General features: G+C 38.2%; 1 protein-coding gene across 9 annotated transcripts in view; it reads right to left on the reverse strand.

Annotated features, from left to right (window-relative positions):
• The window catches only part of LOC138314775 (beta-1 adrenergic receptor-like), a 59,450-nt gene that overhangs the window by 20,205 nt on the left and 25,426 nt on the right, over window positions 1-13,819 (reverse strand). For 8 of the 9 annotated variants that reach the window (XM_069255302.1, XM_069255306.1, XM_069255308.1 and 5 more), the window contains exon 2: window positions 8,046-8,113. The gene's annotated coding sequence lies outside the window, so the exon portion shown is untranslated. Of the gene's footprint in view, window positions 1-8,045; window positions 8,114-8,476; window positions 8,672-13,819 lie in introns of those variants that run through there. The other variant, XM_069255304.1, reaches the window with a different exon arrangement.

Genomic DNA, 13,819 nt, shown 5'->3' on the forward strand with positions numbered 1-13,819 from the left:
ACACCCCAATACATTAGCAGAAACTTATTACAGGGTGAAGCATGCTGTTTCCTCTGTATAAAACTATAGTATTCTAATTATCTACATTACGTAACGCACGTGTAAATACAAAACCCTCTTGCCATAAACACCTCTATGGAATCTATATTAAGATTAAAGCATTGCGTACCTATATCTATTCAGCAGGATAAAATCGGAGAATAAATCGGCCGACAGTCCTGAAAACTCGGTATTGTTGTAGTGGTCAATTTTTTCTCCAGTATTAATTAAAATTGATTTTTTGTGATTTGTCGCTAGTGTTAATTAAATGACTTTTTGTGACATTTTTATCAATGCGTAAATATATTGCAATACAGCTTTATCGAATTTTCAAATTTCCCGAAGGATATGGTCTTCAAATGTTTAAAAGTTGCCTGACATTCTACCATATAACGTTATATAAAACTGTTACATATGTAGTTCTCCAGGCTGCAGGTCACCTGAGCCTTGAACGAGACATCCAATGGGAGGAATAACACAATAGAAGTCCCTCCCCCACCTCCCTCACATACAATAAATATCATCTACTCCCTACTGGATAGGATATTCTAGTTTCGAGAAACATCAGAGTACAATGAAGATTAAATTCCTTTTCCTACAGCTAATGACGGGCCGGAAGTTCATTCACGTTATTTTTACCTTGCTCATTTATTTACTGTTTCAGTACTGGTACAAATTCAGGGCCAGATGTTTTTGTATCTACTTCCTATAAATGTCTAATTTTTGTAAGATCGAGTGTAGAAAGAGAAGACATTTCCCAGAAAAAAACGAGTTCATCAAATGTGATTCAGTGCTCCACATGCATCACAGCTGATAGCGAAACTTCATACTACCTGTAATGCACTTGGTGTAAAAGGTTATCCCAACACGATAATTTGGGAATCATAACAAGAGATCCCAGAGGGATCTTGGCGCCCACCAAAGAATGATTTATGTCTGACAATGGAAAGAGGATCTTTTCCCTGCTTTTCAAACTTTTTCAAACACACTACATATAAAATTTGAGACAGATCGCTATAGTACTTTCTAAGAAAAAGTGGTAACAAACTTCAACAATGAAATCTAAGATGGCGGCCGGTTGGCCATCTTTTTTACCGATCAGTCCCAAAAAGCATTATGGAGCAGTCCTTAAAGGTACTATGCACAACTAGGGTAAAAGGGGAAACTATGCTTGGAATTTGAGAAAGATCCCTTCAGTACTTTCTGAGAAATAGCGATAACAAACTTTAACTATCAAAATCCAAGATGGCCGTCGGTCGGTCATCTTGTTCACCGATCGGTCCCAAAATGCAATATGCACAACTAGGGTTCTAGGGGAACCTACATATGAAATTTGAGAAAGATCCCTTTAGTACTTTTTGAGAAATAGCGGTAACAAACTTAAACTATCAAAATCCAAGATGGCCGCCTGTCGGCCATTTTGTTCACCGATCGGTCCCAAAATGCAACATACACAACTAGGGCCCTAGGGAACCTATATATGAAATTTGAGAAAGATCTCTTCAGTACTTTTTGAGAAATAGCGGTAACAAACTTAAACTATCAAAATCCAAGATGGCCGCCTGTCGGCCATTTTGTTCACCGATCGGTCCCAAAATGCAACATACACAACTAGGGCCCTAGGGAACCTATATATGAAATTTGAGAAAGATCTCTTCAGTACTTTTTGAGAAATAGCGGTAACAAACTTAAACTATCAAAATCCAAGATGGCCGCCTGTCGGCCATCTTGTTGACTGACCGGTCCCAAAATGCAATATGCACAACTAGGGTCCTAGGTGAACCTACATATGAAATTTGAGAAAGATCCCTTCAGTCCTTTTTGAGAAATAGCGGTAACAAACTTTTAACTATCAAAATCCAAGATGGCCGCCTGTCGGCCATCTTGTTGACTGATCGGTCCCAAAATGCAATATGCACAACTAGGGTCCTGGGGGAACCTGTATATGAAATTTGAGAAAGATCCCTTCAGCACTTTTTGAGAAAAAGCGGTAACAACCTTTAACTATCAAAATCCAAGATGGCCGTCTGTCGGCCATCTTGTTGACCGATTGGTCCTGAAATGCAATATGCACAACTAGGGTCCTAGGGGAACCTACATATGAAATTTGAGAAAGATCCCTTCAGCACTTTTTGAGAAATAGCGGTAACAAACTTTAACTATCAAAATCCAAGATGGCCGCCTGTCGGCCATCTTGTTGACTGACCGGTCCCAAAATGCAATATGCACAACTAGGGTCCTAGGTGAACCTACATATGAAATTTGAGAAAGATCCCTTCAGTTCTTTTTGAGAAATAGCGGTAACAAACTTTTAACTATCAAAATCCAAGATGGCCGCCTGTCGGCCATCTTGTTGACTGATCGGTCCCAAAATGCAATATGCACAACTAGGGTCCTGGGGGAACCTGTATATGAAATTTGAGAAAGATCCCTTCAGCACTTTTTGAGAAATAGCGGTAACAACCTTTAACTATCAAAATCCAAGATGGCCGCCTGTCGGCCATCTTGTTGACCGATTGGTCCCGAAATGCAATATGCACAACTAGGGTCCTAGGGGAACCTACATATGAAATTTGAGAAAGATCCCTTCTGTACTTTCTGAGAAATAGCCGTAACAAGAATTGTTAACGGACGGACGGACGGACGGAAGGACGGACGGACGGAAGGACGGACGGACGGACGACGGACCACGGACGAAAGGCGATTTGAATAGCCCACCATCTGATGATGGTGGGCTAAAAAAGTAGAATATTAACGTAAGATTACGTTTCTTTAACTTAAGGGCATAAGCACTAAAGACATTACGTTAACTACTGAACACTGTACTCTATTTGTCAACAATATAAAACGACCATAAGTAGGGAATTTTTCATTTCTTTTTCAATGAAAACAACAGCAGTCCGTAACTTTCAGCAATAATAAAAGATTAATGTTAGAAAGTATCAATTCTTTGAGATGTAAGTGAGTAAATCTCCCCAAGACATGTACTTCCAATGCAATGGTAATATGGATAGCAAAACTATCATTGGGGTTTCAAAACCATAAAGGAGATCAAAGATATGAATGTGTATTCACTACAGACAGCATTCTGTGTTGTAAATTCTGAACTCATTTCGGAATGGCGGAATTCTCAACCAAACAAAACGATTAAAAGTTCTCAGAAGAAGCAGTATTCTGATGCTGCCTAGAAACGACCACTTGTGATATGGAGATGAGAGCAAGAAACAATACGACATACTGATGTCTTCTGAATATGGTTGGCATACATTTTGCACGAAGGTACATTCAACTATCATCTCAAGAATATCTAGATACAAAGAGATGTGCATATAAATGTAGTAAGTATATGTTTTGTATTTAACTACGACTATACTACATTTGATTAACGGATATTTGGTATATATGGGGAATTTTAAGTTAAGGAATTCCTTAAATTTAAGGAATGTTCGTGAAACTGGGCCCAAGAAAACAATGTTCCCATATACAATGAGCATGGCATGTTATACAGTAAAGGATTTTAACAAGAGTTCCCGTGATTGAGGTCTCTTGTAAATGTCCACAATGTTGGATGAGTTTACCTTACAGACAGTGACCAGACAAAAGCACCACGTGGAAACATATCAGCAAATATGTTTACGACATTCATTCTTCACATGAAGACAGCAAATCAACAACGTACACGGAGACAAGGCCATGTTTAATATGTCGTGTCCCCAAATAGCATCAAACGTACAGCAGGATCGTTATAAATCAACGATATTGGCAATATCAAAGATTCAAATGTCGTCGGAGTTGTTGAATGATCAAAATGCAAATCAAATTGATTCCAACAAACAATATTAATGCAAACCTGGCTGTAATTGTCCACACATCAAACGCCGAGGACAGGAGAGAGATATCCCCCGGTTGGTATCACTGATTCCTCACACACCTGATATCACCTTAACAGCGAAACATGCAGTAAATTACACCGATGTTTACCATGCTGTTGTACACTAATCAATCGCGGCCCAGGTACACCTGATCACAGGTACATAATCAATCACCTGTAGCCTCCCAATCTAATACCTTTGTCCTGATGGTATCAGATATCGATCTGTGCCTTATCTATTAGGTTTCTCTACTGGTACCTTAAGCTGATGATAATCCCTGTTAAAGCAATACAGTTGTTTGTCATGGCAATACCACGGGTGTTAATCGATGGCTTTTTGTTGACGTTCTGCCTAACGAAGTGTAATTGAGATAGGAAAATATAACGTCAAATTGAAGAGATTACTTGACTTTAGTCGTCAAAAGGTCGTAATGTACAAAATTAGGATTCAAGGAACGGTGGTGGGTAACTGGTAAAGTTACTGACTTACCGTCATTATCATAAAGCCACCAACATCTGGGCCCATGTGCATGTTAGAAATTGGGGAGGTGATTGGCGGAATAGTTCATAAGTTGATCTATGAAAACGCAGATTTCTCTGTCAAGGAAGCCCAGTCGTATATTCGGAGCGAAACGCACTAAATGCCCCTTAATCCCTTAAAACCTGTACTAGAATGTGTGTTTGTGTAGGGGTTCGCGCACCTTAATCAAAATATTATGTGTATGACGCTTATCAGTTATGTCAGCGAAAAAGCCAATAATGGTCACTTAGATAAAACAGAGATATAAGACTAATCTTTGATTTCAGAACCAAACATGAGAAAATTAGAAATGGTCACACTTAATTGTTAATGTCGTCAGAATACGACAACAAGACAGCCAACATTAAAACAGTTTTTAGTTAAGTCTGTAAACAAAAACGTATACATAACACGTCAAAGATAACGTCAATGTAGGATTATTTCAAAATGTATGTCTTTGAGATATATTTCAGAAAAGAAGTATTTATATTGCCACTTTTTCTCATTAAATATCGTTCTATAAAGAACTGAATGCCATAGATATTAGATAATAGAATAGATAACTGACTGTTATAAACAATTGAATAAATAATTGACAGAGTTCCGTTTTTAGTTTTCCATCTGCATACAAAATCATGCAGTGTTAAACTGTTAAAACAAAAATGTGGATTATTTGCATTGCGGTGGCGTGTTGGGTCATACCGGATCTCGATGGCTGACATACTTACAGTGTAATAGTACAATTAACTACTACTTAGTAAACACCAACCTACCACTGATAAAGTCTTCTTTATACTCAAATGTTAAAACACAAGTTTCCTGCAAATCTCATATTAACAGTTTATCCTTCGATATCTCGATTAGCAGTAACGTTGGGTCCCGTCCAAAACTGCTTAACTTAAAAGAATTCTTAGAACGCTTAAAAGGGAAGTAAAAATAGAAACTAAAAATCGCAAGTTTAAATTTGAACAATTTCATTGTGTGGGTAAACCTTACAACTTTACATATAATGAGATGTTCTGGAAACAAGTACAAAGTACTTATATTAATCCGTCTCCATATATGCATGACATAAGCAATTGGATAGCACTGATTATATTTACTATTACTATAGATTATATGTGGTAAAGTGCTGGGGTTGAAAAGGGGATTGAATAATCCATTACTCCAAGTGTCTCTATGCTAAAAAAGAAGCACTCTCTACAATACGTTAATGTCCATAATTACAACAATGCTGACCCCAAACTGGTTATGCTAAAGATAAAACAATAGTGTCTCTCTGGCAATAAATCCACGCTAAAATGTTGTGTCATATAGCTGTCTGGTGTAGGACCCCGCCAGATATCTACTAGTATTTGTAACAATATCTGGTGTCTGTTGTAGGACCCCATCAGATATCTACTCATATTTGTAACAATATCTGGTGTCTGGTGTAGGACCCCACCAGATATCTACTTGTATTTGTAACAATATCTGGTGTCTGTTGTAGGACCCCACCAGATATCTACTCGTATTTGTAACAATATCTGGTGTCTGGTGTAGGACCCCACCAGATATCTACTTGTATTTGTAACAATATCTGGTGTCTGGTGTAGGACCCCACCAGATATCTACTTGTATTTGTAACAATATCTGGTGTCTGGTGTAGGACCCCACCAGATATCTACTCGTATTTGTAACAATATTTGGTGTCTGGACCCCACCAGATATCTACTTGTATTTGTAACAATATCTGGTGTCTGTTTTAGGACCCCATCAGATGTCTACTCATATTTGTAACAATATCTGGTGTCTGGTGTAGGACCCCACCAGATATCTTCTTGTATTTGTAACAATATTTGGTGTCAGGTGTAGGACTCCACCAGATATCTACTTGTATTTGTAACAATATCTGAAGTCTGTTTAAGGACCCCATCAGATGTCTACTCATATTTGTAACAATATCTGGTGTCTGGTGTAGGACCCCACCAGGTATCTACTAGTATTTGTAACAATATCTGGTGTCTGTTGTAGGACCCCACCAGATGTCTACTCGTATTTGTAACAATATCTGGTGTCTGGTGTAGGACCCCACCAGATATCTACTCGTATTTGTAACAATATCTGGTGTCTGGTGTAGGACCCCACCAGATATCTACTCGTATTTGTAACAATATTTGGTGTCTGGACCCCACCAGATATCTACTTGTATTTGTAACAATATCTGGTGTCTGTTTTAGGACCCCATCAGATGTCTACTCATATTTGCAACAATATCTGGTGTCTGGTGTAGGACCCCACCAGATATCTACTCGTATTTGTAACAATATCTGGTGTCTGGTGTAGGACTCCACCAGATATCTACTTGTATTTGTAACAATATCTGGTGTCTGTTTAAGGACCCCATCAGATGTCTACTCATATTTGTAACAATATCTGGTGTCTGGTGTAGGACCCCACCAGATATCTACTCGTATTTGTAACAATATCTGGTGTCAGGTGTAGGACCCCACCAGATATCTACTTATATTTGTAACAATATCTGGTGTCTGTTGTAGGACCCCACCAGATATCTACTTGTCAGGTGTAGGACCCCACCAGATATCTACTTGTATTTGTAACAATGTCTGGTGTAGGACCCTACCATGCATACAGACACTGCTATCTGCATGGGTGTAACATCCCCATGAGCAATCACAATAAAACACAGCAGGAAATATATCCTTATAAAGATAAAATTTATAACCAGGTTCCGGTGTCCCAAGCATCCTTTGTTATGTGCCAGATACTAATTGATATTCCAAATGCTGTTTCAGAACAATAGTTCAAACGGGTAATTTTGATATTGCAATTTGGAAATCAGAAGTAAGTTATTAGAACATCCCTATATTTGTTTAATAATTGCCAGTTAAACTTGTGTATGGCACTGTGCCATCCTATTGCGGTAGCCATTTGTAGCCGATACGAACCAATTTGGCATTGGAACCAAGTGGCATCACAGCGTTTTTCATTTTAGTGGTTAGAATGTCCGGTTTTCGTCACTATAATATACTAAGGGTAATCAATGATAGTGTCGACCGAGGCCAGGACAGACATTCTAAATACCTAGTAATATTGTATGTGAAACGGAGAGGCAGCATTTTCTCTCATACCTACAAGTGTAATATTGGCTGGTCTAGGGCAATACACTCATGTCGCCTGAGGCTGTATTGCATGGCTACCAATGCAATAAAGCCTCGTGACGTTATAGCGTCATCAAAATCTCTATTTTCTTGTATATATACAATTTTAATTTTTATTTTTCAGAAACTATGTTGGATTAACTATAAACGATACTTACAAAGGGATTTGCATTGAAAATATCATGCAACTTTCATGTATGGAGAATTGACTTACAGTCGCGATTTTTTGTTTCGAATTTATTTCAAAATGGGGGAAAATTATAGAAATAACTTTGCAATAAAACGTCGAGGTATTAGAAAAAAGCCTCAGGTTTTACAACATTTTGTGATACTCGTGTAGAATATATCTATCCTTCATATCCTCATAAGAAAGAGTATTATAATCTTACCTATCACCTATACCGAAATAATATCTCATAAACTGACCAATATCTACTGGGATATTACTATGTACCTTCAAACTCCATCCTGTAATCTTCTAGTTTGGCGATGTCCACAGTATGCGGCCGTTTGTTCATGTATCTGGAAACAAAAGAAAGATAATTAAAGATGAAAGTCAAAAACATCAGACTTACTTCAGTAAAAGTACTATCAGAGGCACTTTTCGGTCCCGAACCAATGCGACAAGAGATGCATAGTAATAATAGTTTCTATGCGTGGGAATGCTTGTGGAACAACATTTATATTTTTTTCATACTAATTGCTGTTTAAGTTGTTGAATTCCTAATGGATAATCACAAAACAGCGTTGCAAATATAAATAGGATGGTGTCTACATAGTATAAATTATCATCAATAACATTTGTTGTAGTCCAATATTTATTTCGAACTTAAGAAGTTGGCCATATGGTGTCCAGACTAGGTCTCCCAGCAGTACGAGGTTCACCTGTTCCGATTGGAAGAGATGTTTCCACTGCTTCTATTTATAAACACCTGGCATGGCCACAAACAGACTCCATGCGTTAGAATATCAACATGCTCGTTGTTTTGACAGCCATGGGCGAGTCTTTGGAACATATGGAAAATTAGGTATCACTTTTCTCAGTAAGAAATTGAATACATGTAGAACCAGATCTCTCTGCTTCGTTAATTAACAAGTCTGCATGGCCAGGTTTCTCGTACTAGTACTGGGGGTCTAGTCATGAATGTTTTCATTAAACGTTTATACGATGATTAGAGATATCTACTCCGACTACTCGTGTCCTTGACCTCCAGACCACAGACCACATCAGTACCCCAAGATATTCAACCCTACGTTACACATCTAAACAGGGATTCGTTAAAGGCGCGTTAAATTGAATTATCTGGCAAACAATCTGACAACACGCTGCTGTAAATAGACTTAAAATGGCACGACTTCATTGTAAGGAAATCACGCAAAAACATGTGCATTTACTTGGCTCCCGTCCACCTGGACATGTGCATTTTATTTCCATCAAGAATGAAATTGATATATAGAAAATGAGAGTATTCGGTTTTATCAATTTTGAAAGGATGTTTTATAATAAAGTAGATATGGCAGTATAAATATTTACGTCTGAGTTCTAGGAAAGATGCGGTGGTGGCTTAATACTATATAATTCCGCTTATCAGTTTTGCTCATTTTCGTAATATTTCTCGAATGATGAAAATGTCACGTTTTGGTACATTATACAGCAGCCATTTCCATACAGCTTATTCCTCAAATATAACAATGTAATGCAGTTTCCTCTTTCATATGAACACGGGATTCCTAGAAAAGTTATCTTTTCACAGTACATATACACCACCCTAAAGTATTGCTCTGTCTATTCTGTGAATTAGAGATGTTTGTCGGAGACAGACTAGACCTCTGTAATTGGTATTTAGACCTAGCTATATCGTGGTTAGTCAGATAGAGGACCTGGTAATAAAACACATCAAATCAATCGGATTTCTAATGTCATTATCACGTGTTGTAACGCTCTGAAGTCACTAATTCAGAGACAAGCCACATTCTGGTCAATCTGAGAGGAGACACAGTTAACCCTGCTGTCCATAATCACGTGCCAATCTCTACCGCTTTCTAACGAGAGTCGTGTTACGACAAAACCATGTTCTTTAATCCTTCCAACCGAGTTCAAAGAACCCTTATAGATGCCAATGATAGTCCTTAAAATGGATGCTTAAATCCCATCATGTGGCGTGATGCTGATAAATGGATTGGTGTGTGTTTCCATTTTTACTCGGTAATTGCTTACGCTCGCCACTTTTCGAATTGAATTTCCATTTTCCCTCCATGGATCACCCAATTCTGATGTTCCGCAAGATTCGATAAAATCCTACACCATAAAGTATATTGTTACACCAAACAAATCCATAGGCAGGCAGCCATGTAAAACTTAATTTAGGATGCAGTGGTAATGTCCTCAAAGCTCTCTAATGTTTGCTAAATTGGTACAATGACGTATTATCACACTGTTGTGACGTAATGGCGCGTGATAACACTTGTTTGGGTATGTAGGACACGAGGACATGTACGATATAGTCACAGACACAAAACTTTCTAATAGAGAATGTCAGCATACACCAAATAATATAGAGCTCTTCCTCTACAAAACCAACATATCTCTGAGCCAATGACTTCCTATACTCAAACCAACCAACATTACATGCCAGAATGGTGAATTGTATAATGGAATCTGCTATACTGCTTTCCTTGAGCTTCAATTGTATACAAATTCGTGTTCGTGATGCTATCGCCCAATGTCATTGTGTCTGACACATTGAGTGTATAGTGCGACAAAACAAACAGATAAATAAGTTAAATAGGGCCACAGAACAGAGGGGACAAAGTTAAATAACTGAGTTCAATACAGTGTTTGTAAAATATGTGACATGTAAGGCAATGAATAAACACAAACAAGGACGTTTACTGGGGTCCTTACATGTTGCCTTTGTATCATGTACGGTCTTTTAATTTGAAGGTTAGGCCAAGGTCTTGTAATTCGTTTCGAAGACATTTACTTTATTTTTCATTACACATCCTTAATGTACAGCATATATACATGCAGGTTCGTGTTAGAATTACAATTTGATATTTGTTGACGAAGCCAAAAAACAAGTAACAAACATTCATGGTTATATCAAACACAACATCGCAAATGTTACAAACAATGATTTTTTGGTGTTCTAAGTGGCTGTTTGTGTTTTCCAAGTCTGTTTTAATGTTTTACTCTCTCTCTCTCTCTTTTCCATCCGTCCTTAAAAGACCTTGGTAACCCCCAAGCAAACAAACACGTGTTCGCAAGCAAGTTTTTTTTCTGTTGTGACAAGCAATACAGGCTTCTCAATCCTCTGACCTAGTTATTCAAATGAAAGACGTATATTATTGCCGAAGGACCCTCTCTCATGCATCGCAATACCCCAAACCGACATGGGAAACTGTCAATGGTAAAACCAAACGCCATGTAATACATACTGGAGGTTTACTGAGGTCACAGTTCCATACAGTGGTACCAACCCTGGCTATACCGTTCACACGTACCGGACTCGACAATGAAAACATGACTGTAAATTTCTACGACGAGTTTTATGACCCAACATTACGCGAAAGTAAGTTTAAATGACGTCATTAACTCGCCGCGAAATGTCCCAACTGCATGTGAAATGCACGTGGGATTTCGTTTGTGTCGAAGTTTGACTTTTATTGCTTAATGAAATGCGATTAGTGCTATCAGATTGAGCGAAACATGGCCGTGTCACATTTAATCTTAATTACTCAAATACATTCCGAGTGCTCAGATGCCTTTATAGCCAATCAAAATAATCAAAAGTTTAATCTAACTTTTTTCTAAACATTTCTGATTACATGGCTATGTCAGAGATCTTGATTACACGAAGAATGTCCATGTTTCCTCTTCCGTACTAACCTATCTAAAACAATGAACACTTTATCGCCCCTCGATGTTGATTTGTGTAAAAGGTTTGCCATGTTATTATAGTGTATCCCAACGATTGCATAACTTGTGTTCGAACATAGAAAGCTAAGGGCATTTCTTTGTTTCAGGACGAGACCTCTGGTCGCCTAACTAGCTAATGAACTTTAGATTAGCTGGTTTCGTGGAGTCCCAGGGGAAGGGACGCTATCAAACGCGGGGGTGTTCCTTAGGTAAAAGTCAGAGCAGATAATATATGTGGCAGCAGATAAATAGGAATCAACAAATAAACATCCACCGATGGCAGACTGGCATAATGCTATTTATATATTACAAAATATAGCAAACAGTCGAAACAATTCAAATAGCAAAGACAAAATACACCATGGCGGCAACACAACCAAAAAATCCACATTCTGGTAGGTAGGTTAAAATTCCAATACATTATAGTAGTGTTAAACATATGAATTATTTACCAACAAATACCACATTCTGTTGACATTCTGACAGCTGTAATATTTTCACTTTTCCTTGACCACTTCTATTACAGAAATCACTACCGCTCCAGTGTTTGCCCCGTACATTATAAATAAAGTGTACTGTAATATTTTCGTATGCTACTTTTCCAAGGGCGTTGACTGCTTTTGAAGGGCACATGATGAGTATTCGGTATCTACAAGATTTGTGTTAAGTAAACACCACAGATACCGTCTGTTTGATCTGAGATGGTTACAGAATTATAGACCTACCTCGGGACTACTAAATTGTACGTATATATACTACGGAGGTACACCTTCGAATGTTTGTTACTTAATTACCTGTAAATCATAGACCATGAGCTAAGACTGTATCAAATGTTAAAACACCTGTCTATAGCGCTAAATCATACACCATGAGCTTAGTTTGTATCAAATGTTAAAACACCTTTCCATAGCGCTAATTGTGAATAGCGATCTCTTTAATTAGTGGTCAACGGAGTTCATCGCATAATAACCACTTGACTATGTAGGTCAACTGTTTAGAGCGACCAACTAGCTATTTGGTTCATCTGTGTATAATGATCAACTGTCTAAAATGGCCAATGAATACCATACTTGCTACATTTGCCATATGGTAACATGGATTTGTTTGTTTGTTTGATTATTTTAACGTCCTATTAATAACCAGAGTCATTTAAGGACGGCCTCCAATGTATGCAGTGTGAAGTCCGAGGTGCGTGTTTTGGGAGACTGCGATATGTTAGTGTTGTGTCTTCTTGTATAGTGGGACAGTTGCCCTTTTTATAGTGCTATATCACTGAAGCATGCCGCCGATGACACCAAGCAACACATCCTACCCGGTTATATTATACTGACAACGGGCGAACCAGTCGTCCCACTCCCTGTATGCTGAGCGCAAAGCAGGAGTAAAGACTACCACTTTTATAGACTTTGGTGTGTCTCGGCCAGGGCACAGAACCCAGAGCCTTCCTCACAGGGGCGAACGCCCAACTCAAGGCCAAAAGTGAGGTGGTGCCAATTTAGGCATTAGGAAAGATAAAGTCAGTTAGGAAGAAGTGAAAAGATAAAATCCTAAATTTAGTCGCCTTTTACGATTATGCAATAGGAGCAGCAGGTACAATTCTTAATCCCTACCTGCAGGGCCAGATAGCAATGGTGTTTATTGAGTAAACATGTAGAATCACTAAAACGTAACGTACAATAAGAAAAGGTTCTGGACAAAAGTATCACTTTGAACGATTTGTTTCTATAAAAGCAGTAACCAATGTCACAAAACATGTGTTTAGAAAAAAAAATAGCCAAGGTCATATAACATGTATTTAAAGAAACAGTCAATGGCTTATGACAAGATGTTCGAGGAATAGTCAAGGTCATACCTCAGCTGATAAGTGCAGAGGAATATAGGATGGTGAGATGAAAATGGGTTCTGATGTATTGTTTAATTCGTTTGGTTTAATAGAATTTAACTTCCTATTAATAACCATTGTCATGTGTGGTGTGTGAATGTGTGTATAATTTTGGAAGCTGTGGTGTATTGGTGTTGTCTCCTTGTGATAGTGGAACTATTGTCTTTTTACTGCACTGAAGAATGCCGTCAAAGACACCGAATAAACATATCTTACCCGGTCAAATTATACTGACAAAGGGCAAACGAGTCGTCCCATTCCCGGTATATTCAAAACGCGCCGCAATTAGCGAACCGCTAACAATGGTGTCAAGACAAATGTAACAAAGTTATGCTGAGCGCTGAGCAGGAGCAGAAAGTACCACTTTTATAGATTTGGTGTTTTTCGGAGGTTGTGGTAGTGTTGAGGGAGAGGTTAGGAAGTCGAT

Source organism: Argopecten irradians, chromosome 2, assembly GCF_041381155.1.
Source record: "Argopecten irradians isolate NY chromosome 2, Ai_NY, whole genome shotgun sequence".
In the NCBI taxonomy this organism is placed as follows: domain Eukaryota; kingdom Metazoa; phylum Mollusca; class Bivalvia; order Pectinida; family Pectinidae; genus Argopecten; species Argopecten irradians.